Source organism: Pan paniscus, chromosome 14, assembly GCF_029289425.2.
Source record: "Pan paniscus chromosome 14, NHGRI_mPanPan1-v2.0_pri, whole genome shotgun sequence".
NCBI lineage: Eukaryota > Metazoa > Chordata > Mammalia > Primates > Hominidae > Pan > Pan paniscus.
In genome coordinates, this window is record NC_073263.2 from 50,837,940 (window position 1) to 50,864,361 (window position 26,422).

The window sequence follows — 26,422 nt, forward strand, 5'->3', positions numbered from 1 at the left end:
ATGAGGAATTAGGTGGAAAGCTGAGTGGGCTCGTGGTTGGCAGGTTTAGATGGCATTTGTAGGATTCTTTGGAATTAGGAGGCAATGTATGCAGCTTGGAATATGTGCTGGCTCTGTATGAATGCTAGTCAGATCCTGCTTTGGAGTTCTGTTCCAGTTCCTTAGCCCAGAACACTTTTAGGTTCTCCATCTCCCACTATGTCCCCAGTCAAAAGTCTTGGGCCCTTCTACTGACGGATCTCCCAAGTACAGAAGGAACAGAGTAGTTATTAGACCTATTATTAAGTAACACATTCTTATTCTCTGCAGAATTAAAATCTCTCTAAGAATATAAGCTTAAGTAAGGTGAAAGGTAAACATCTATAAACAGTTGTTTATATCCCTTAAGAAAAATAAGTCAGTAAAAGTTGGCCTTAAAATATAGGTGTTTTGATCTCGTTTATTTAAAGTAGAATTAAAATTTAACTATATTATACAGTTATTTGGTTATTTCTTAGCACCTATTAAATAGGTATCAAAGATGACTAGAGATTAGTCTGCCAATTTTTCTTTCAATTAGTAGTTTTATAATTTTTAGAGTTTTATTTCCCTTTTTAAAGAGATGTTAAATGGAAATAATTCTAAATCACTGAGGGTATGAAGTGTCTAGTACCTTAGGTTATACTCCGAGAGTTGTAGTATAATTAAAGAAATTCAGAATTTATAAAAGTGGTTCTTAGGATAACTGCAAGGTTAATTTAAAACTGGGAGACTGTATATCAATCTATAGTGGATTCAAAGGCACAAAGTCAAGTCAAGGACTTTAAAACATATGATTACTAAGATTATTTAGGATTGTTTGTATATTTAATTCCTATTAAATACCATTCCATTTTCCAACAGCAAGAGTGCAGAAATCTCATAATATACAGGAAACCGGGTTGAGTATTCAGAAGGATATTACCTCAGTAGCAGAACCAAATTAGTTTTAGATTAAAGGTTGTTCTGGTCCCTCCTAATAGAGATTAAAAGTAAGCCCTGAAAGGATCAAATTACTTCCAAATAACTGCAACCCAGAGTAAAATTTTAAAATATTTATATAAATTTTTTAAAATCTAGCACACAATAACATAAAATTCACAATATCTGACATCCAGTCAAAAATCACCAGGCATGCAAAGAAGCAGGAAAACATAACGCATAAGGAGAAAATCAATCATTAGAAAAAGACTCAGAAATGACACAAATAATAGAATTAGTATACAAAGACATTAAAACTATTAAAAATATCTTCCATAGGTTTCAAGAAGGTATTAGAAAGATAAGAATGTTAAGGAGAGACATGGCAGATATAAAAAAGATCTACATCAGATTTCTAAGAATTAAAATTACAATTTCTGAGAAAACATTTATTCTGTTTCATGGAATGAAGTGTTGCCTAACTCTAGAATCACAAATAAGGCCAACTAAGATCTTTAAACAACAACAACAAAAAAACCCTATAAACTCTGGAATGAAAATTACACCAAATGAGATGAATAGCAGACTGCACACTGCAGAAGAAATGATTAGTAAACTTGGAGACACAGTGACAGAACTTATCAAAATAAAGCATTGAGAGAAAAAAAGTTTAAAAAAATAAAAATGAACAGAGAATCCCTGAACTATGGGGAATCTTAAAAGAACCTAATGTATACTATATATACTATATTTAGTCTTTGGACCTTGAATAAACATCAGCAGTAGCCAAGAAATAGTTGTTACAGGCCTTGGGCATAACCCAGTACTGTGCTGGCTTCAGGTGTGACCCAGCATTGACCCAGTATAGTCCTAGCAGTGGTGGTCACAAGAGGGCTTGCACCATCCCTCCCCGAACTGTAGGCAGCTCAGCAAGGAGAGACAGAGAAAGACTCAGTAAGGGAAGAGAACACGAGACTGTCTGGTAATCCAGGGAATTCTCCTGGATCTTACCCAAGACCACCAAGGCGGTATCTCCTCAAGTCTGCAAGTCACAACATTACTGGGCTTTGAATATCGCCTAATGCAAATTTGGCTGCAGTGACCAAAGACTTAGATCACAGCACTCAATTCCCTTTGAATATCTGGAAAGCCTTCTCAAGAAGGACAGATACATTCATCCTTGAGAGGTCTGGAAAAAAAAAAAAAAAAGACAAGTACAAAGAAGCTCGGAGTGTGAAGATTAGAATAAATACCTAACTCTTCAATGCCCAGACAATGACAAACATCCAGAAGCATCAAGACCATCCAGGAAATTATGACCTCACCAAACCAACTAAATAAGGAACCAGTGACCAATTCTGGAATGACAGAGATATGCAACCTTTAAGAGAATTCAAAATAGCTGTTTTGAGGAAGCTCAAAGAAATCCAGGATAATACACAGAAGGAATTCAGAATCTTATCAGATAATATAACAAAGAGACTGAAATAATTAAGAATCAAGCAGAAATTCTGGAGCTGAAAAATTTAATTGACAAACTGAAAAATGCATCAGAGTTTCTCAAAAGCAGAATTGATCAAGCAGCAGAAAGAATTAGTGAGCTTGAAGACAGACTATCTGAAATACACAGAGCAGTCAAAAGAAAAAAGAAAAAAAATAATGTAGCACGCCTACAGGATCTAGAAAATAGCCTCAAAATGGCAAATCTAAGAGTCATTGGCCTTAAAGAGGAGGTAGAGAGAGAGATCGGGGTAGAGAGTTTATTCAAAGAGATAGCAGAGAACTTCCCAAACGTAGAGAAAGATATCAATATTCAACTATGAGAAGGTTATAGAACACTAAGCAGATTTTACCTCCAAAAAACTACCTCAGAACATCTAATACTCAAACAATGAAAGGTCAAGGATAAAGAAAGATCCTAAAAGCAGCAAGAGAAAAGAAAAGAATAACATATAAAGGAGCCCCAACACATCTGGCAACAGATTTCTCAGTGGAAACATCACAGGCCAGGAAAGAGCAGTAAGACATATTTGAAGGTCTGAAAGAAAAAAACCTTTTATCCTGAAATATTATGTCCAGTGAAAATATCCTTCAAACATGAAGGAGAAATAAAGACATTCCCAGACAAACAAAAGCTGAGGGATTTCATCAACCCAGACCTGTCCTACAAGAAATGCTAAAGGGAGTTCTTCAGTCTGAAAGAAAAGGATATTAAGGTACAACAAGAATCATCTGGTCATCTGGGCCAGGCACGGTAGCTCACACCTGTAATCCCGGCACTTTGGGAGGCTGAGACAGGAGGATTGCTTGAGCAGAGAAGTTCAAGACCAGCCTGAATAACATAGCAAGACCTCATCTCTACAAAAAATCAAAATTAGCCAGAATTGCTGGCACATGATTGAACCACTGCACTCCAGCCTGGGTGACAGAGCAAGACCCTGTTGAAAGAAAGAAAGAAAGAGAGAGAGAGAGGAAGGAAGAAAGGAAGGGAGGGAGGGAGGGAGGGAGGGAGGGAGGGACAGAGGGAGGGAGGGAGGGAGGGAGGAGGGAGGGACATATACTCAATGGAATAATATTCAGCTATAAAAAAGAATGAGATCCTGTCATTTGAAACAACATGGATAGAACTGGAGGACATTATGTTAAGTGAAATAAGCCAGGCACAGAAAGACAAACTTCACATGTTCTCATTCATTTGTGGGAGTTAAAAATTTAAACAATTGAACTCACAGAGATAGAGAGGAGAATGATGGTGGCAGGAAGCAGGGCAAAGGGGATAGTTAATCCACTAATGGGATGAGTACAAAAATATAGTTTAATACAATGAATAAGATCTAGTATTTGATAGCACAACAGGATGACTACAGTTAGCAATAATTTGTTGTACATTTTAGAATAACTGAGGGAATACAATTGGAATGTTCTTTTTTTTTTTTTTTTTTTTTTGAGATGGAGTCTTGCTCTGTCACCCAGGCTGGAGTGCAGTGGCGTGATCTTGGCTCACTGCAAGCTCCACCTCCCGGGTTCACGCCATTCTCCTGCCTCAGCTTCCCAAGTAGCTGAGACTACAGGTGCCCGCCACCACGCTCAGCTAATTTTTTTTTTTTTTTTTTGTATTTTCAGTAGAGACAGGGTTTCACCGTGTTAGCCAGGATGGTCTCGATCTCCTGACCTCTTGATCCACCTACCTCGGCCTCCCAAAGCACTGGGATTACAGGTGTGATCCACTGCACCCAGCCTGGAATGTTCTTAACACAAAAGATTGACGAATAGTTGAGATGATTGGATACCCTATTTACCCTGAGGTGATTATTACACATTGCATGCCTATATCAAAATATCTCATGTAACCTATAAATATATACACCTACTATGTACCCTAAAAATTAAAATTTTGAAAATTAAAAAGACAACACCTTAATTGAAAAAAAAGTCACTCCGAAAAAATAGTTCGTTTTGATGCTTTTAATTCTAATCTATCATTACAGAATTTTAACTCTACTTCTTTGCTCTTATATTCACCTTCACTTATACCACAAATCTTTGTTCTAATAACACAGTAACATAATGATGTCTAATATAGATTCAAAATAACAGTACCAAAATTACTAAAAATAAAATCACTGAATGAAGTTTAAAGAATTCTTTGCCGTTAACTAATGAATTGGTCAGCATATAACTGTCAGTAGTGAGTCCTAATGTTAAAATTTAATTATTTTACCTGTTATAAAAACAAAACTATTTTACATTGTTATTCACAATTGAAAGAAATTTCATAAAACAAGATTTCAATTTCTTTAAGTAGAGACTTTAACAACCTATAAATGGTGTAGTTCAATGGAGTTGTCTCAACTACTAAGAAAATCACAGGAGAAGAAAAAATGTAAATGATGTATATAGATCAAGTTACAGTCAAATGGCATCATGGCATGCTAAATATGCAATGATTCTACAGTTATTTGAATACAAAAAAAAGGTAGGAAAATTATTTATCACTTAAATGTGGTAGCTTTGGTAGCTTAACTATACAGAATTCCAAGTTACCTCCTCCACCTCAGCAGTCATATTTACATTATTGAGTGTTGTAAGGCTTTGAATCCATCTTGGCATACTCGTACTATAACAATTCACTAGCAATAAGTGCTATAACTAGCTAATGAATGTTTAAGGCACATTATTGAATTGATCAGTCCATTAAATTAAAACATTAGTGGTTAAAAAAGAGTTCATTGTCAACAATAAAAACAATGGCACAAAACCTGGTTTGTCATGATCCCCCCCCAAAAAAATCAAGACTCTATCTAACATGTAAAATACTCAATACACAAAATACATAATTATATGATTAAGTGCCACCTCCACAATTTAGTGCTATATTTTGAATTAAATAATATTAATTTTACTTTATTGGTTTTAGAGTTATTTATATTTAATTAACATATTTGTTTTTATTTAAATATGTAACAGTTGTAAGAAAAATGTATTAAGGCCAAGGCCCAGTGGCTCATGTCTGTATTCCCAGCCCTTATGGGAGGCTGAGGCAGGTGGATTGCTTGAGCCCAGGAGTTCAAGACCAGCCTGAGCAACATAGCAAGACCCCGTCTCAAAAAAAAAAAAAATAGAAGTAAGAAACAAAAATTTAGTATGCCAGAAGCAAATGCTATGTGAATGATAATAGTATAAAAAACTAGAAATCCAGGTTGCGGTCAGATTATGGAGAGACGGAGTGCTAGACAAAAGAGCTAAATAATTTGCGGACAAAACAGGCCATGATCAGAACTTTCTGTAATGAATGTGAATTTGGCAGAAGAATCAAAGGGCAAAGAAACAGTAGGTGATGAAATTAAAGGTAACTCAGTAGTCTAGGATGACAGTGAGGGTAACCAGACAGTGGGAATAAAAGGACTACAAGAGTATAATAGAGAATAGGTTTGGCAACTGAAAAAATATGGATAGTAATTGAGAGACGAGTCAAGATCACAAGGCATTCCCATGCCTGTGTGACAGTAAGCAGGTTATACCTTTAAAACATATAGGAACCACAGGAAGAAAAATAAATTTTATGAAATAGCCAGTTAGTTGATATATAACAAGTCCGAGATGCCAGCAAGGCTTCTGGATATAAATGCCCACAGGCAGCTGAACATACAGAACTAGAACTTGGAGAGAAAACAGACCGGAGCAATATATCTGGGGGTCATCCATCCTGCCACTGCAGTATGAGAGAGACCAAAAAGAGAGCCAAGGACAAAACTTCAAGAAACATCTACAGGTGTTGGTAGAAAAAGGGCAACTGGCTGGGCGTAGTGGCTCACCCCTGTAATCTCAGCACTCTGGGAGGCAGATCACTTAAGCCCAGAAGTTCAAGACCAGCCTGGACAACATGGCAAGACCCCCATCTCTACCAAAAAAATACATACAAAAATTAGTTGGGTGTGGTGGTACACTCTTGTGGTCCCAGCTACTCAAGGGATTGAGGTGGGAGGATCATTTGAGCCCTGGAGGCAGAGGTTGCAGTGAGCCGAGATTGCACCACCGCACTCCAGCCTGGGCAACAGAGTGAGACCCTGTCCCCTCCCCCACAAAAAAAGGCAACTAAATAAACAGTGGTTAGAGAGGGAGAGGAGAAACTGAAAAGTATGCTATCGTGTGACCAAAAAAAACCAGACCTTCAAGAAAAAGAAGCATTTAAAAGTACTTACTACCTAACCCTGTAGTCTAATTTCTAAGTCCCACTTTCAATTCTTACAAAGCAAAGGTATTAGTGGGAAAGGGGCCTTTAGAGAACCACTTGGCCCAGAGAAAGGGACTTTTAAGAATTCATATTCCCTAAATTGCTAAAGACATAGGCTGGTAGTCAGCGAGACAAAAGACAGGCACGGACCATCAGAGCATACAGCAGTACAGCAAAGCATGAGGCAGGCAGAGGACTCCAGGCCAGCCCTTCCGGGAAACTGGTAACACTGGCTCTGATTCAGGCAGCATGCATAACCCAACTCTGCCATGCCATGCCTAGAACACTTTATGGGAGATTGGAGACTTAGTAGTACCTGACACAACAATAGGATTAGGATTATAAGAGGTTAGGGATGAGGTAATAGAGAAATGAACGTATATTACTGTTTCCAAGTGTTGGATATAAAGACTAGAAGGACAGCTTGAAGGGCTTAATAAAAGAGGTTTTTGTTTGCTTTAAAAAAAAAAAAAAAACCTTTCAACTCTTGGTAGATTGAATGGGACAGACAGGAGGAAGGTAGAAGATGAGAAAGGGATAATTAATGGGGCATGATCTTTGAGCCCACAATGGGAGGGATCAAGAACATAAGTGGAATAATATATATTTTTCTAAAATGAGAAGGAGGAGAAAGCATTAGTAGAGACTGCCCAGGGAAAGAGGAATGAAGTTAGGAAGCACATGTTTACTTCAATTTTCTCAGAAAAGCAGGACTCACCATCATCTGAAGAGAACAAAGCTGGAGTAAAAGAATATGTGTTTGAGCAGAGTGAAAATTGGTCTTACCAGAAAACCCACATGTGGCTGGGCGCAGTGGCTCATGCCTGTAATCCTAAGCAGTTTGGCAGGAAGTAGGAGGATCCCTTGAGTCCAGGAGTTCAAGACCAGCCTGGGCAACATAGGGAGACCCTCTCTCTATTTAAAAAAAAAAAAAATCCACATAAATACAGTAAGAAGAAAAGCTAAAAGGTGTGATTCATGTACACCAAATCCTAAGTTTAACAGTTAAAGTTCCGCTTATATCCACACAATTCCACTTATATGTAAACAATATAACAACGCTAAGTACATGCTATGCTTTTCCACCAACTGCCCAATTTAAGGAATAACAAAGGATGAGGTTAAGAAACAGATCTTGGAGCCCCAAGATTCGATATACAGCTAGTATCATAACAACAAAATGGGCTTAGTGCCATAACCACAGGCAGATGGTGATACTAATAATTCTCATATTTCCCTGTCCTTCTTTGCTGGATCCATGTTCTGTTTTCTCCACAACAGGTACTCTTATGAAAAGTTCTTGCTCAAGTCAGTTAAGAACACAAGATACCTTTTAGTAAAAGAACAATTCCCACCCTGTTGAGAACTGATGTACATTCTCTTTTTATGAGGTGTGTCATACTCCAATTTTCCAAGTTTTTACAAATTTTCACTTTTCTACAAATTATTGAAACCAGAATTATACAAAAATTTTATGTTGGAGAATCATATTATTACTGTTATAAATCTTTAAAAGTACAACTTGTAAGCTGGTGCTCTGAAGCCAAGAAGAAAAACAGGATCTAAAGAGAACACAGAAAGAAAGGACAAAGAAAGAAGCAGGCTGAGTGAAGGGACAGAAAACCTTGAGTTATAAATAACTTGGTTTAAAATGTCAAGAGAAACTAGTCTCAAAGTATCTCTTTCTACAGGGTTATAATGCTTTTTAATAATGAAAGTACTTCACATGACAATTTTCAAAGTCAAAGCCATTTATGGCAAACAAACACATAGCATTTGCAATATAACATATTCAGGTAATTTACTGAATGGAAAAATCTCTATGGAATTCATCCAGTAATTATAGTGGATTCCATTTATAAAACATATTTTACCACAAATCTGAAGACTTATAAAACATGATCTAGTATAGGAGAAATGATTATAATCCTTTAATAACAATTAATCACAGAAAAATTAGTTTTAATAACTATAACCACAGAATGGCATCTTGTTTTACAAATAAAATACAAACCAGTGCACTGTTCTAGCTGTACTCGTTCTAAAAATGTCTTTTTACCTTTTAATTTTAAATTAAATGTCCATTAAAAAAGTATTTTTTATTTTCTATGCTTCCCTATTGTTTTAAAATCCCAGCCCGGTGCGGTGACTTGTGTCTGTAATCCCAGCACTTTGGGAGGCTGAGGCTGGTAGATTGCTTGAGTCCAGGAGTTTGAGACCAGCCTGGGCAACATAGTGAGACCTCGTCTCTACCAAAAATACAAAATATCAGCTGGGCATGGTGGTGTGTGCCTGTAATCCCAGCTACTTAGGAGGCTGAGGTAGGAGAATCTCTTGAGCCTTGGAGGCGGAGGTTGCAGTGAGCCGAGATAACGCCACTGCACTCCAGCCTGGGCAACAGAGAGAGACTCTCTTGAGAAAAAAAAAAAAAAAAAGAAAATCCCCCGCCTCCCTCTTCTCTAATTCCCCTCCCCAACGTTAAGCACTATTCAAAGTGCTATCCTTCCAGACCCTTTTTCCAGGCATACGTAGATGTATGTATTTGTTTGAATACACACCAAGATAATTTTTTAAATGAGATAATACTATAGATACTGCATTATAATTTATTTTATCTCTTTATAGTAGATCTTGGATTTCTCTACATTTGGTAGCTCTATTTCATTCTTTTAAAAGTGTTGCATGGTTGCACAGTAGATGCACTTGGCACTGAAAACTCGACTTAAGTATATCCCGAGGATGACCCTGAATGTGGTTCACAGTTTCGAGCTAAGGAATCTGGGATAGGCTGGAGACCCATTCCTTATCTATGAGGAACATTCGAGCCCCCAGCCTGGCTCATGGAACACAGGGCGTAGAGGGGATCGAGGTCCTTTGTTTTGGGTTAAATGAAGGTTACCAGGTGGAGGTTGTTAGGGAGAAGGTATTAAGTGAAAATGCTATGTAAACTGCATGACTGTTGGAAGCAGTTGGTTCTCTTGCCTAGCCTGCTGCCACTGGACTCTCTTCCCTGTATGTAAACTCCCCCCAAAACCCTCTGTCTCCTTTGCTGGCTCTGGGTCTCTTTGGCCTCTAGAACCTGGTGCCATCCCCACTGGAGTTGATAGGGGTTCAGCACAAATTGGTGTTCCTTAATATCGCTGTACTACAGTTTGTTTAACCACTTCTCTATATATAGACATACAGGTAGGTGAGGGTGTTGTTTTTTGTTTTTGTTTTGCTATCTTATAATCTATTTTAAAATTAGTCACTGATAACATAAACAAATCAGAATTTAAAAACACAATGTTAATTCTCCTTGGAAAAAAGCCATAAAGTGATTATTTGTATTATTCTAATAATACAGATAAATAAAATTTACCTTTGCCATTTAAAAAAAATGGCAAAAACCACAATTACTTTTGCACCAACCTAACAATAAGCATTTTTTTCATTTTAAATATTTTGGTTTCTCACAGTTGATAAACATGCAAAATCTGTCATTGTTTTCAATACAATGTTATCAATAATTCTGCAAATTTACACATGCAACTCATTTTCAAATTAACTGCACATTATGGCCTTTGGATATGCATTGGATACCCAATGTGTTTGAAGGCTAAATCTCACTAATTCTCCACTATTACTCAATTACGTTAAGCCAGCAGTCCCCAACTTTTTGGCACCAGAGGATGGTTTTGTGGAAAGCCATTCTTCCACGGACCTGGAGGTTGGGAAGCAGGGGATGGTTTCGGGATGAAACTGTTGCATCTCAGGTCATCAGGCATTAGAGTCTCATAAGGAGCCTGCAACCTAGATCCCTCACATGCACAGTTCACAGCAGGGTTTGTGCTGTCTATGAGACTCTAATTCTGCCACTGATCTAACAGGAGGCGGAATTCAGGTGGTAATGCTTGCCAGCCAGCCACTCACCTCCTACTGTGCTGCCCGGTTCCTAACAGGCCATGGACAGGTACAGGTCTGCAGCCCAGGGGTAAGGGACCCCTGCATTAAGCAACTCTTGATTGGTGTTTTCAGAAGCCTAGTGTGATACTAGGTTCTCTAAGGAATTCAAAAGAGGTCTGTGATAAAAGATCTGTCTTCAAGGAGCTTGTACAACTTTTGTGAAAACAAAACAAAACAAAACAAAAAACCTTAGCTATCTATATAAAATCATTACACCTGAATACAAAGTTTTGAAGAAAATACAAAAGGAAGAAGAAATATGCAAGGGACCAAGGTATATTTTACCATATTTTATCATAAGGTAAAATATAGAGATTACCTAAGTGAGGAAAGAAAAGGAGTAAGTGAAAGAAATGGGACTTTTTAAATTGTACAAAAATCATAGACTTTATAAATTCTTCTAAAACAACATATTTCCTGAGGATTTGTTAGCAAATACCTAAGAAATGGGAATTTAGATGCACTTTGAAAAAGTACTAGGATTTGCATATAGTGAGATAGAAAAAGGAACAATATCCCAGCATAGGAAAATTTTTTAGCAAAAATGCAAAGACTGGAATGAAAGTAGAAAAGGGACAGAAAGAGAGGTAGGGAAATGGGAGAAAAGAAAATTGTGGTTAAAAGGGAAATACATAGGGAAGTTTTTGAGGTGGAGTGGTGGACAGGGAGGGCGCATATATTTGTTGTCAAAGGAAGAAGCCTGGAGAGAGGTAAAAAGCTATTCCCTGTACACTTGGCCCAACACGTTTTGGTCCCATTTCAACCAATACTAACCCTTTTAACTGGCTTCTACAAGAAATCCAGATACACCAAGTATTTCCTGGCTTTTGTAAGTTTTTATATGTGAGGTCACAGTGAAGTGTCACAATACACAACACAGCATTTCTCCAGAGTTCCTATTCCTTTCCTGCTGGATTTTCCCTGTGCCTTTCAAGTTTTTCTTCCCTTTTTTAAACAGAAAATTTAAACTCTATCTCTTCTAGTTCCAAATATGTATTCCTAACTCATCCTAAACTGCAACAAAACAGAGACTCTTCCAACGGCAAGGACATACCTCCTTAAAAGGCAATTTAACAACCGTCTCCAAATACTTGAACAAACCCTTTGTGGAGTCAACATTCATCACAAATGAATTATCCATGCTTTTCTTCCAAACAAATTCTGCATTTTCTATACAATTCTTGATGCTTACTAAAAGATTAACAATTTCTCCATTGGGATAGAGTCAAAACTGCAGATGAAAGATTTGCCTTAGTAAAAAGAAGCATAATGTTATAAAAAATGAATCATTCTTTTCAAGAAATAGAGGCAGCAACAGTTCTTAAAATTAAATAAGAACTAGAAGAATGTAGTGAGACAGAATCTTGTATACCGCTGAGTAGAACAAAATCCCCAGGAACCTTTCTAGAAAACAATTTACCAGAATATTCATGCTTTTTAACATATCAATTCTACTAACAAAAAGCTATCCTGAGAAAATAGAGATGGCTAGATGTTAAATGATGTTATTGCAATGTTATTTACAAAGGAAAGCCAAGAGTATCTACAAAAGGGAAACAGTTGAATAAATTATGTTATGCTACCATCTTAGAATATTATAGACATATAAAAATATTTTAAGTGCCATATATAGTCACATAATAAAATATGTTAAATAAAAATCAAGAAATAGGACTAATACTTCAAATTCATTTTAAAATCATAAATATTATATATATACAACTATGTGTGTGTATACAGAGACATGCATAATTTTATATAGATAAAAGACTAGAAGGAAATACAACAAAATTTTAACAGTAATTTTCTCTGGGTAGTAAGATTACAGATTACTTTTTTCTTCTTTATAATTTTCTGTAACAATCAAATTTTCTACAATAGCATTTATAAGTGGAAAATTTGTTTTAAAAAAGGAGCAGCTTTTTTTCGCCATTAAGTAGGCATTTAAAAAAAATGTAGGCTTGCTGGGCACGGTGGCTCACGCCTTTAATCCCAGCACTTTGGGAGGCCGAGGTGGAGGTGGATCACTTGAGGTCAGGCGTTCGAGACCAGCCTGGCCAACATGGTGAAATCCCATCTCTACTAAAAATACAAAAAGTTAGCTGGGTGTGGTGGTGCGTGCCTGTGGTCCTAGCTACTTGGGACGCTGAGGTGGGAGAATCACTGAAGCCTGGGAAGTCGAGGCTGCAGTTAGCCAAGATCATGCCACTGCACTCCAGTCTGGGCAACACAGTGAGACCCTGTCTCTAGAAATTTTAAAAATAAAAATAAAAAATAAAAAATGTGGCCAGGCGCGGTGGCTCACACCTGTAATCCCAGCACTTTGGGAAGCTGAGGTGGGTGGATCATGAGGTCAGGAGTTCAAGACCAGCCTGGCCAATATGGTGAAACCCCTTCTCTACTAAAAAAAAAATACAAAAATTAGCGGGGTGTGGTGGTACACACCTGTAATCCCAGCTACTCAGGAGGCTGAGGCAGGAGAATCACTTGAATCTGGGAGGCAGAGGCTGCAGTGAGCCAAGATCGTGCCACTGCACTCCAGTCTGGGTGACAGAGCAAGACTCTGTCTTGGAAAAAAAAAAATTAAATTAAAATAAAATTAAAAATGTGGGCTCTGATATATTTATGATCTATACACTCTACACTATGCTACTGGTGAAGCCTATAGACTTCTGAGTTTCCATTATAACCCCATGTTGAGTAAAGTTTTAAGGGCACAGGAAGGGTGCTGATTTGGACCTCATACAGAACAACTGTCGTGACACTAGAACGTGAGCTTAGTGAGGGCAGGATGTTGGTGTGTTTTGCTCACTGCTTCATCCTCAGCACCTAAAATAATGCTTTGTACATGGTAGGCACTCAACAAATATTTGTTAATAAATCTCCAACTAATTTTTTAAAAATTATAAATTACTTTCCTGTTTTCTACTATGCCTTTTGTCTCTAATTATAAGGAAAAACAGAGAGGAAGTGCTGACTTTTAGATGATGAGTGGGGAAGCTCATAAAGACAGAACTGGAGTTTTTTGGTTTTCATTGTGTTTTTTGTCCTACAAAGCAAATAATGCTTTCTCTCAGAAAGAAGCTCACTCAGGCTTACTCTGACATGTTCAACTTTACTACTGACTTTCCTAATAAGCAAAGAGCATTTATGCTGAACCACATCTTTTGGGAAGTCTTGCTTTTACCCCAACTGTCTCACTGTTCATGGATGGGGAGGTGCATCTAAACTGGGTTGTAGTGAGGACAGAACATGTCACTGTTACTGGCTTTAGAAAAAGCAGAGCCAGTGGCCTATGATTCCAAATAGAAGAACTATTGCCCTTCTACAGAATGTGCTTTCAAACCTTGCCCCTGACCCACAATAAAAAATATGGCTAACACAAAAACCCCAGTAACAAGCTAACATGCGTGCAAGTAAAGCAAAAGTTTCACAAAACAACTGCTCTTACCACATCTGATGCAGTCTGATATTGTCTATGCTATTCAATTTAATATTTTTAAACTGTGGATTACAGCTCAGCAAACTGATTTTATGACCTACTAGTGAGTGGAAAGCCACAGTTTGAACAATGCTGACAAGGAGACAGTGCTTTCTTCCCCTGGACCTGTAGGCACTATGTAACGGAGTATCCAGTCATGAAGAAAACTGGCTCTGGAGCCTCCTACCTGACTTCACGTACTGCCTCTGCAACTTACAAGGTGCCTGGACAAATTACTTAACCTCTCTGGGCCCCTATTTCCTCATATGTAAAATGGAAATAATGTACCTATGTCATAGGATTATTATAAGGATTAAATGAATTAATGTACAAAGTACTCAGAACAGTGCCTGGTACACAGTGAGCACTGTATAAATATTAGCTAAGATTATTATTATTAATGTGCCTACTGAGGAGGAAAAACACACACTGAGAATTAGGTAAGATGTAAAAGAAGGTCAAGAGGTCCTACATATCCTGATGCTCTTGTTAGAAGCAGAAAAAGAAAACTGATAATCTCAAAATCTTCTACATAGAACCAAGCAAATGTTAGTCTATAGTAATTTGGTGTTTCTCTTTGATGCCTAAATAGATATTTGAATTAGATCTCCCAGTTTATGTTGGCATCTAAAATCTCACTGGCTCTTATCTGAACCCAATCCACTCCTGATTAAGATAATGGTTGGATAGTAATCCATTCCTGATTAGTGTTGAATAGTTAATTTTGAGATAGTGGGCACTTTATATTCCAATTTTTAAAATAGCCTTATTGAGATATCATTTACATACCACAAAATTTCATTGTTTGAGTATACCAGCCAATGATTTTAGGGGATTGAGGAGAGTTGTGTAACCAATGCTGCAATTCAATTTCAGCACACTTCCTTTACTCTTATTTGTATCATCTGCCTACTTGCAGTCTGCCTATTTTAAATGAGGAAAACAATCATGCATTGCCAGGCCATCCAAAAACCCCAACTAATTCCCGCAAATATGACTAACATACGCAACTTAACTATTTAACACTACTGTACCAGATAGAAATTACATTTTCCTTCTACAGTGAAGCCAACATGTCCTGTAATGTAAATAAACAATAGAATAATATGTTAACGATATTAAAAATATTATCTAAATTGGACTCAGGCACCTGGCAGAAGCAAATAACAGAAGCAAAATAACAGAAGCAAATAACAGAAGCAAAAACCTTCAGGGAAAGGAAAGAGAAAATAACAATAAAATACACCTTAGGGAGCTTAAGAGGATGGGTATATTCTATCAGGGGAAAGACTGAAATAAAACTGTAATAGCCTCTTATGTTTTCCCCAAGAAGTTTTCAGCAGTGCTTGCAGGCAGAATTCTTATCCCATGTTTTCAATCCAGAAATTAAAATTTGAGTTAAAAAAAACCCTGCAAGTCATTATGCTAAATATTCAGAAAGTGAGAATACCCACTAGGGATGGCTATAATGAAAAAGACATACTAAGCACTGGCAAAAATGTAGAGAAACTGGAACTCTCAAACATTGCTGGTAAAAATGTAAAATGGAGCAGCTGCTTTAGAAGCAGGTCAATAGTTCCTCAGAAATTAAACACAGCCACCGTATGACCCAGCAATCCTACTCCTAGGTTTATATCCAAGAGAAATGAAAACATACACCCATACAAAAACTTATACATGAATGTTCAAAGCAGCATTATCCATAATACCCCAAAAGTAGAAAAAAAAAATGTCCATTAACTGCTGAATGGATAAATGTGGTACATTCATAAAATGGAACATTATTTGGCAAAAAAAGGAATGAAGTCCTGATACATAATACAATATGGGTGAAAACACTACGCTAAGAAGCCAGTCTCAAAAGGTCACATATTGTATGATTCCATTCATATAAAATGTCCAGAATAGGCAAATCCAGAGACATAAAATAGGTTCATAGTTGTCTAGAGTTAGGAGGGTTGAGAGGAAAGGGGAAGTGACTGCTAAGGGTTACAGAGCTGCTTTGCAGGAAGATGAAAGGGTTCTAAAATAATTGTGAGGATAGTTACACAACTCTGTGAACATACTAAAAACTACTGACTTGTACACTTCAATGGGTGTTCTAGAATTCTAGGATACATTAATTCTATCTCAATAAAGCAAACATATTTTGTTTATTTATTTTTTTGAGACACAGTCTCGCTCTTGTCACCCAGGCTAAAGTGCAGTGGCATGATCTCAGCTCACTGCAACCTTCCCCTCCTAGGTTCAAGCGATTCTTCTGCCTCCTGAGTAGCTGGGATTACAGGCATGTGCAACCATGCCCGGCTAATTGTAGTTTTAGTACAGCCCGGGGTTTCACCATGTTGGCCAGGCTGGTCTCAAACTCCTGACCTCAAGTGATCTACCCACCTAGACCTCCTAAAGTGCTGGGATTACAGACATGAGCCACCATGCCCAGCCAAGCAAACATATTTTAAAAGCATCATTTTGCCATGTGCTTTTTACTCTTTCACCTCATGTATATTTGAAGAGAACCTTATGTTTTCAATTAATTTACATTTTATTCATCAAAATATTTTGTTTTTTGAGATGGAGTCTCACTCTGTTGCCCATGCTGGGTGCAGTGGTGCGATCTCCGCTCACTGCCACCTCTCCCTCCCAGGTTCAAGTGATTCTCTTGCCTCATCTTCCTGAGTAGCTGTGATTACAGGTGCATGCCACCATGCCTGGCTAATTTTTGTATTTTTAGTAGAGACGCAGTTTCACCATGTTAGCCAGGCTGGTCTCGAACTCCTGACCTCAAGTGATCCACCCGCCTCGGCCTCCCAAAGTGCTGGGATTACAGGCGTGAACCACCCTTAGTCATCAAAATATTTTCAAAGAACTATTCGATAAATATCAAGTCTTTCAAAAGTTCTTCAAAAGTTTATTTTCCTCCTTTGAATCATAAAGTTCTATTCCACTAAAAAATATGAAATTCCAGCCTGAGCAACATGGCAAAACCCTGTCTCTCAAAAAAATACAAAAATTAGCCACATGTGGTGGCATACGCCTGTAGTCCCAGCTACTCAGAGGACTGAGGTGGGAGGACTGCTTGAGCCCAGGAGGTCAAGGCTGCAGTGAGTCAAGATCATACCACTGCACTGCAGCCTGGGCAACAGAGAGAAAATAAATTCTGTCTCAAAAAATAGGAAGAAGAAGAAATGAAATTCAAAATGTAAAATCTCCAGTGCTTGAATCACAGTTTTCAAATTCAGCTTCTGTACTGTCAATTGGCAAAACAACAACAACAAAACCCCAAACTTTATTATTTTAATCTATTTGGTTCATACTTTGCAAGAGATGGTGGATCTAGAAAACTTTAACCGGGATTTTATGACCTTCCCCTCCCCACCCTGCCAAATCTGAACAAAGAGCTCAAACTACTTTTTTTCCTTCTTTTATTCCATATCATATAGAAGAATGCCACAGTTGCAAAAGAGCAAGCTATCTCTAAAATCCAGGGCCAAGATCAGCAATCCCAGTACTTAAGTCAAAAGAATCAATAAACAGTAAATAGGATTAATTAAATTCATTCTATGTTTCAATTTGTCCAGGTTTTAAACACATTATTCAATCACAGCCATCATAAAATAAGAAATATTAAATGCATTAACTTTAGATTAGAGGATGACAACTTTAAGGAAGTTGCAGATATCCATTTAGATATCTGTGAAAGGACAATTATTTTAATATTCTTTAATGTACAAGATTTTATTAATATTTCTACAGCACTGTCAAGAAAAAAAGGAGGCCCCAATGAACTGACAAGTAGGCTAACATATAGATTTGTCTTGCCATATTTCTCTATGTAAGTAAATTCAGTTCTGAAAAATAATGCATAAATATACTTTAATGATACAACTTCATTTATCCTCACCTTGTTGACTTTTTCATCTTATGTTTCCCAAATCTACTCCTCTGCTGGTTTATTAGCATTTTGCAGTTATAGTTATATATTTTATCAATGTATTAGAGACAGCTAATTGCCTTCCAATATCTGTTCTCCACTTCTTCCCTAACAAAACGCTGTTTATTTCATCACTTTGCCAAACAGTATAAAAGCTCAATTTTCCAGGCTGTCGCCTCAGCTTCCCAAGTAGCTGGAATGTCAGCTAAAGGAGTCAGTGTGACTTAGTCCTGGACAATAAAATGCAAGTAGGGGCTTCTGGGTAGACATATTTTCCTTTATTCTTCTAAGTAAAACCAAAAGCCATGTACATTATGTTTATTATATAAAATGTGTTTGCTTTATTGAGATAGAATTAATGTATCCTAGAATTCTAGAACACCCATTATTCTAACTTTATTAGAAATGCTAAGCATCAGTATTACTGTTGGAATTACGAGAATTTGAAAGATAGCTGCATGTAAGGTCAAGAATCAGTAAGTAGAACTACAAAGCAGAAAAAAAATTATTACATTTAATATAACAGTAAATTCTAAGGGACTTAGAAATAAATTTAGCAAGCGAAGAACACATCTGCATGAAGAAAAAAATAATCATCATATCTAAGGGCAAAGAATAAGATCTGAACTAGTGAGCAAAATATCTGTACATTATATTTCAACTAAAACCAAAAGGATTCTGAAAGGTGGAGAGATGACAAACTGGCTAGGGACCTCAGGACCCAGGAGAAAACATGGTAATGATATCCTGAATTTTCTTATTTTTGCTTTCTATATCCCACTCTGGATACTGGTGAAGCCAGCAACCCAGGAACACCAAGTGCAAAGAAACTGCCTCCCCTCTCTGCCCGCCCCTGGAAAAAGACTGCTTTCTCTAGCCAAAGGAACATGAAAGGGGCAGCAAGACAGAAAACTTAAAGGCAATAAATAACTCCAGACAAACACCACAGAAAAAAGTGAAACTCCACCCGACCCCCACCAGCAAAAACCAAGTGGAAAGCCTAGACTTCCATCCCTGTCTGGCTGTAAGAGGAGGCACCCCAAGCTCTTTCCCTAAATGGGGAACAAGGGGAAAGTTGGGACATTCATCCCCCTTGAGCATGATCTAATATCCCCCTTCCCATCTGCGCTAGTGGAGACCACTTTAGGAGCCTGGACTTGCAGCCCACGCATCAGTCACAAGGTGCTCCTCCCCCCACTGCAGGAGTGGTGCCAGAGGAGACTTGTTGAGTGCTGGACTTTCACCACCACTTAGCAGTACCAAGGCCTCCCCTCCACATGGTGTCAGTGGAGGTCCATCAGAGAGCAGTAATAAGGCACTCCTCTACCTCCTAATGAGAGGGGTACCAGTGGAGGCCTAGTGGAGAGCCTGAACCTCCTCCTCTACCCAGCAGTAACAAGCAAACCCCCTCCCCTAGGCGGTCAACTGAGAACAAGGAGAGAACCAAGCCCATCTGGTGGTAATGAGGCAACCCTGTCTACCCCCAGCAGTAGTGTTGGAGGGTGCCTGCTAAAACACAGATTTAAGACCCAGAGTCTTATAACATAATACACACAAAAAATAATAATAATACACAAATGTCCAAGTTTCAGTCAAAAATCACTTATTTAATCACAAAGAGATATACCATTTGTTTGATGGGGGCGGGGAGAGAGGGATAACTTATTATACCAAGAACCAATAAAGATCTCAAACTGAATGATTAAAGACAATCAAAAGATGTCAACACTGAGATGAAACAGCTTGACTGTGCAACAATTTTCTTTTCCTCTCAAAATCTTCTGGCCCTTCAGATTAACACTCCACTGACACTGCACTTATACAGTAAAAGCCTTTACTAATTTATAAATTATAAACTTTGTGATAAAGGAAAGAGTTAAGTATTTCCAAGGAATTTTAGCCCAAGGAAAAGTCGGCATTTAAAAATTTATTTCTGGCCGGGCGTGGTGGCTCACACCTATAATCCCAGCACTTTGGGAGGCCCAGGTGAGTGGATCACTTGAGGCTAGGAGTTCAAGACCAGCCTGGCCAACATGGCAAAACCTTATTTCTACTAAAAATACAAAAAGTTAGTTGGGCATAATGGCATTAGCCTGTCTTCCCAGCTACTGGGGAGGCTGAGGCAGAAGAATGGCTTGAACTGGGAGGTGGAGGTTACAGTGAGCCGAGATTGTGCCACTGCACTCCAGCCTGGGAGACAGAGCGAGACTCTGTCTCAAAATAAATAAATAAATAAATATAATTTTAAAGTGTATTTCTCCCTTAATTTTTTTTTTTTTTTGAGGGATGAGTCTCACTATGTCACCCAGGCTGGTCTCAAACTCCTAGGTTCAGTGATCCTCCCACCTCAGCCTCCTGAATAGCTGGGACTATAAATGCACCCGGCTTCCCTTACTTTTTTATTTCTTAAACTTACCGTTGATTAGAAGCAACTGGAATGAATTCCTTGCACTTCTCAAATTTATTATTCTCTAATATTAGTTACCATGCAATTCTTACAAGAGAAGACCAAAAGCATTTTAAAAGTCAATCTTTAAGTATTAAAAAATATACTGGAAAGACTCACCAAAATAATTTATGAATGAGATGATACTAAGTCCTTTTTAAGAACACTAGAAAATGTTATTTTTACATTCTCAGTGTACAGAATTTTTTCCAAGTTATACATAAAAACTAGGAAAAAACAAAATCCACAGACCTAATGCAGAAATGTGATACAGCTTGGGTGAGGATAAAAAGAGGAAGAAACAGCTGTGCTACTCATGAAGGACTATACCATAGATCATTGATGCTCTATCATTAGTATCATCAGGATCACCTGGACGGCAGGTGAAACAGATTACTGGGTCCTTTCCGCAGAATTTCAGATTAACTAAATCTAGGGCAGGTGAAAATTGGCATATCAAACAAGTCCCCAGGGGATGTTGATTCTGCTGGTCCAATGACCACATTTTGAGAACCACTGCCTTAAAGAGATGATGCCTGTGCAGATCACAAAATATAATAATAAAGGTCAGCTACTGGAAGCCTAACTCTAGTGAAGCAAGCAGAACAGCTGTACCTAATTCTGAATTAAGAGTAAGAATTAGAGGCCAGGGACAGTGGCTCACATCTATAATCCCAACACTTTGGGAGGCCAAGGTGGGAGGATCACTTGAGGCCAGGAGTTCCAGAGCAGCCTGGGCAACAGAGCAACACTCCCATCCCTACAAAAAATAAAATAAAATCATTTTTTTAAAAAAGAGTAAAAATTAGTAGGAGAGAAAGGGAAGTCAGACCCTAAGTTGCTGTAAAGGTAAAAGTTCATAAAAACCAGAAAATAAAAACAAGTAAGCAACTCTCTTCCCATACACGACAACCTTATTAATGCATTTATTCAACATTTATTGAACAAGAACTATATGCCAGGTACAACACATGGAGAACACAAACATAAATAAGCATTAACTGCTAAAGAGCTCATCATCTATAAGGTGAAACAGAACAAAAAGTAATTGTAGACCTAGAAAAGTTAAGGAATTTAACTAAAATGACAAACACAGAAAAATCTGTTCGGCAAATTTCTAAGTTATAACTTCAATGGCATTCTTATTCTTTGGTGACAGGAAAGAAAAAGGGAGCAACTTCACTCTATTAACAATAAAAATCACTAAAAATAGAATAACAAGTCCATACTGACATAAGCAATTGAATAATAAATAAACGGGAGAGAAGAGACAATCTCCTGTGCAGAAGAATTCCAAGTAATTAGCAGGTGGAACATAACTCCCCACTCCCTGAGTGTAAGTTATAGATCGCGACTTCTTTCCAGAGAGCAGCATGAAAAGAGGGGTAATGGAAACCTAACTGTGGAGAAACCTCACCAACACTACCTCACCCTAGTGATCAAGGTCAACATCAACAGTGATAAGTCACATTGACAGTATGTGATGAAAATGGCACTGCGCTTCTGCGATCTTCCTCAAAACTCGTAACCCCAGTCTAATAAAGAGAAAAACATCAGACAAGTTCAAATTGAGGAACACTTTTACAAAGCACTTAACCAACACTTCTGAACACTGTGAAGGTCATAAAAAACAAGGAACGTCTGAAAAACTGTCACAGCCAAAAGGAGCCTAAGGAGACATGATGACTACATGTAACGTGGCATCCTGGAACAGAAAAGGCTCATTAGGTAAAAACCAAGACAATTCGAATAAAGTATGGACTCTCATTAATGATAATGTAAAAATGTATCAGTATTCATTCATTAATTGTAACATGTTAATATGTAACAGTTAAACTGGTTGTAGGATATATGGGAACCCTCTGCACCATCTTCGCAATTTTTCTGTAAATCTAGAATGGTTTTAAGAAATAAAACTTATTTTAAAACTTGAGAATTAACTTCTCAGAATACTAATTTAGTTTTTAAAAGTCACAAAATTCCAATGATGGAAAATAAAGGAATACATGAATATATTATTGATTAATAAAGGAATAAATAAGTTTATGGAGATTTGCTCCTGACAGGAATTTCTAAATAAGTTTAATGTATATTTTATAATGAGAGGATGGGAATATCAAATTATATATTTTTAAGTTAATGGTACTGAGTTCATTTCACCAGAATTACACCATTATAAAGCTACGATTGACAAAATCCACAAGAATGCATTAAGCAGAAAACACGGCCAAAAATTTTTCAGTAGTAAAACTAATTTAAAATGTAACAAGCACAAAGCAATTCCAATTAAATAAATAATGAAATAGGATGTCAGTTTAGAAAAGAATGAATCTGAATTAATATTTCACAATGCACATGGTAATACATTTCAGGAGGTTAAAAAAGTAAACCTAAGAAAAGTCAAAAAATAACTAAACAGGAGAACATTTTTTTACTTTACCTTAGAAGAAAAATTTGAGTCCTGAAGAAAAAGACAATTTGAATATTGAAAACTTTTATTTTTACATGAAAAATAAAAACTTTTTATGCAATCAATAAAACAAAAATTATAGGAATAAATGTAACAGACTAGGAGAAATCATTACAAAGCTTGCTACCCAAAATATCCATATACAAAAATATAGGCATATGTAGAAAAATACATATGTCTACACACACGTATATAGAGATGAGTATAAAAGTTCAGTTGTGCATTGTCAAGGGAATAATTTCCAAGTAGGAATACAATAAATGAATCAAGACATAGCAAAATGCATAGCTCTGGTAGCAAAATTATTTGGTAAACTATGCAAAAACAGGCACAAAGCTAAAAATATTCACTATTTGGCTTTTTACAGAAAAGGTTTGCCAACCCCTGAGCTAAAGAGGCAAGTTAATTCACTGACCCACACAATTTTTAGTGAGGTCGAGATAGTCATTACAGACAATCCTTTTCAAAAAAGGAGGGAAATGCAAAGTACATAGAATCAGGTTACTAAAATACAGAGGGAAATGTTGGAGATCTGGAAATTCGTTAAGACTCAGTCCTATTTCCATCGGGAAATGATTCTCCATGGCTCTGGGATCCATCTTCCAGGTTCAGCCCTCTGAGACACTCTTTTTAATGAAAGGTAGCACTTGCTTTCTGCTAAGCAGTTTTCTCATCATGCTTCCTACTTGTAGAAGTTTGGGGGTCCAAAGGCATCTTTTCATTTTGTACTCTCTGACCCCTTTAATCCAAACTAGTAGTGATCCTTAAAATACATTCCTCTTAAAGCTTTGTGGGGGTCCTAGGAATCTCACTGGGGTTCTTTGCATTAAACAAAAGCCACACGCACAAATCTTTTTCAGATAAGCCCTCCTCTACCTTGAGATTCTGCTGAAATGGCTGCAGGATAAGGACCATCCCCTTAAGTTTCTTGGACGCGCTATTGTTTGATTGAATGGATTGGTCAGTCACACCATTAGTCTTTCTTTAGAGGCCCTTTTATGTGACTGAAAAGTACTCTGAGGCAGAAACTTAGATCTTTCTTAAATTTTAACAAAGGATTTTACAGCCACACTCTCAACTTTGTCCTTAGTTTTCCTGACAATGCCTTGGATCTATCTGATCCTTGTTCAAGAAGGAAACCAGAATATTTCACCCTAAAATATGCTTCTTTAAAATATTTTTTTTTTTTTGAGATGGAGTCTCGCTGTGTCGTCCAGGCTGGAGTGCCGTGGCATGATCTCAGCTCACTGCAAGCTCCGCCTCCCGGGTTCAAGCCATTCTCCTGCCTCAGCATCCTGAGTAGCTGGGACTACAGGCGCCTGCCACCACGCCCGGCTAATTTTTATATTTTTAGTAGAGATGGGGTTTCACCGTGTTAGCCAGGATGGTCTCGATCCCCTGACCTCGTGATCTGCCTGCCTCGGCCTCCCAAAGTGGTGGGATTACAGGAGTGAGCCACCGCGCCCAGCCAATTTATTGCTCTTTATTGAAGATTTTCTATGAGCTGGGATTCTAAACCACTCTAAGCCACTCTTGAGTTACTTTTCTCTCATGTGAACTGCACTGCAGCATTACTATACGTGCTTATTTCTCTCTTGTTGATCTGTTTTTTGCTGCAGGAGTCTGTCCCAACTACGAACTTATGAAGGTTGAGGAAAATTATTATTTCTCCCTTTCACTTAGAAGAAGCCATTTCTTAATTTAGCATCATTTGGAGAGGCTTTTTGGAGAGGCTGACATGGTCAAAACCATCAAGTCTCAGCTCCTTCAGGTTTATCAATCCTTTCTTTAGCATACTTGCTCCTGTCACTCTTTAGGCACAAACCAGGTGGCACCTTCAAGTCTAGTTGGAAATCTTCTTAGCTACAGTACTCAGTTCATTATGTGCATTCTAGTTTCTACATTACTACAGGTGACAGTGTTGCATTATAAAGCTTATGCTACTATATTAGAAGGATCCCCTTTCCTCCAGTTTCTAACAAGATTCTCCCATTTTCCTTTAAGCCCTTCCTGGCAACCTCACCAAAAAACATGAGTCTACAGTTTCTCCAAGATACTTTAGATTCACACTGACAGTGTCTTCAATGTCCATTTACCTTTCATCCACTACGAAGTTCCAAAGCCATGCCCACTTAAAATATTTGTTGCTGGGCACCATGGCTCATATGGGATTGTTCCCAAAGCAATCCCAGCACTTTGGGAGGCCAAGCAGGAGGATCACTTAAGCCTAGGAGTTTGAGACCACCCTGGGCAACACAGTAAGACCATATCTCTACAAGAAATAAAAGAATTAGCTGGGCGTGGTGGTGCACACTTGTAATCCCAGCTACTTGGGAGACTGATATGGGAAGACTGCTTTAGCCCAGGAGGTCAAGTCTGCAGTGAGCTGTGATAGCATCACTGCACTCCAGCCTGGGCAACAGAGCAAGACCCTAGCTCAAAAAAAAATTGTTGACATCACTTATCTTAGTTCATTTGAACTGCTATATCAGAATAACATAGATGGGTGGCTTATAAACAATATAAATTTATTTCTCACAGTTCAGGAGGTTGGGAAGCCCAAGATGAAGGTGCCAGCAGATTCAGTGTCCAGTGAGGGCCCACTTCCTGGTTCACAGATGGCCATATTTTCGCTGTATCCTCACATAGTGGAAGGCAAAACAAGCTCTCTCAGGACTCTTACAAGGACACTAATCTTATTCATGACAGCTACACCCTAATGACTTAATCACCTCCTAAAGGCCCCATGTCCAAATACCATCTCATTAGGGATTAAGTTTCAACATAGGAATTTTGTGGGGACACAATCAGTCTACTGCATCAATCAACCTCTAGTGCCAGTATCAAATTAGTTGTCTACTGTGTAACAATTATCCAAAACTTGTAAGCTTAAAACACATAGCTTAAGATCTATTATTTCACATAGTTTCCGAGAGTCAGGAATCCAGGAGTAGTTAGCTAAATGGTTCTGACTCAAATGTCAGCCTCAGGCAGGAATGCAATCATCATGAAGTTTGACTGGAGCTGGAAGGACTACTGGCTACTGGCTAGAGGCTTTGGTTCTTTGCTGTTTGGGCCTCTCCATAGGGATGCTCACTTGACTAGCTTCTCCCAGAGCAAGTGATCAGCAAAAGCGTGATAAAGATGGAAACCGCAATGTCTTTAATAATCTAATCTTAAAATTAACATTCTGCTGTTTTTTATTGGTCACACAGACCAGTCTTGGCACAGTATGGAAGAAGAATGAATCCACAGGGCACAAATACCAGCAGGTGGTGGGGGCCATCTTGGAGGCTGGCTGCTGCAGTGGCTTGGCAATTCCAGGCAGAGTCTCATTTACAACACCCAAATAAGGAAGGAAAGAAACAGGGAGGGAAAGGGGGAACTTCTTCACATAACTTCTCTTTTCTTAGGGGGAAAATATTGTTCAGGGAGCTCTCCAATAAACTTCTATATCTCTTTGGCCTGAAGAGAAT

The 26,422-nt window shown here is 38.0% G+C and overlaps 1 protein-coding gene across 17 annotated transcripts in view; it reads right to left on the minus strand.

Moving 5' to 3' along the window:
* Window positions 1–26,422, minus strand: part of CAB39L (calcium binding protein 39 like) — a 137,952-nt gene that overhangs the window by 91,653 nt on the left and 19,877 nt on the right. The window lies entirely within an intron of this gene.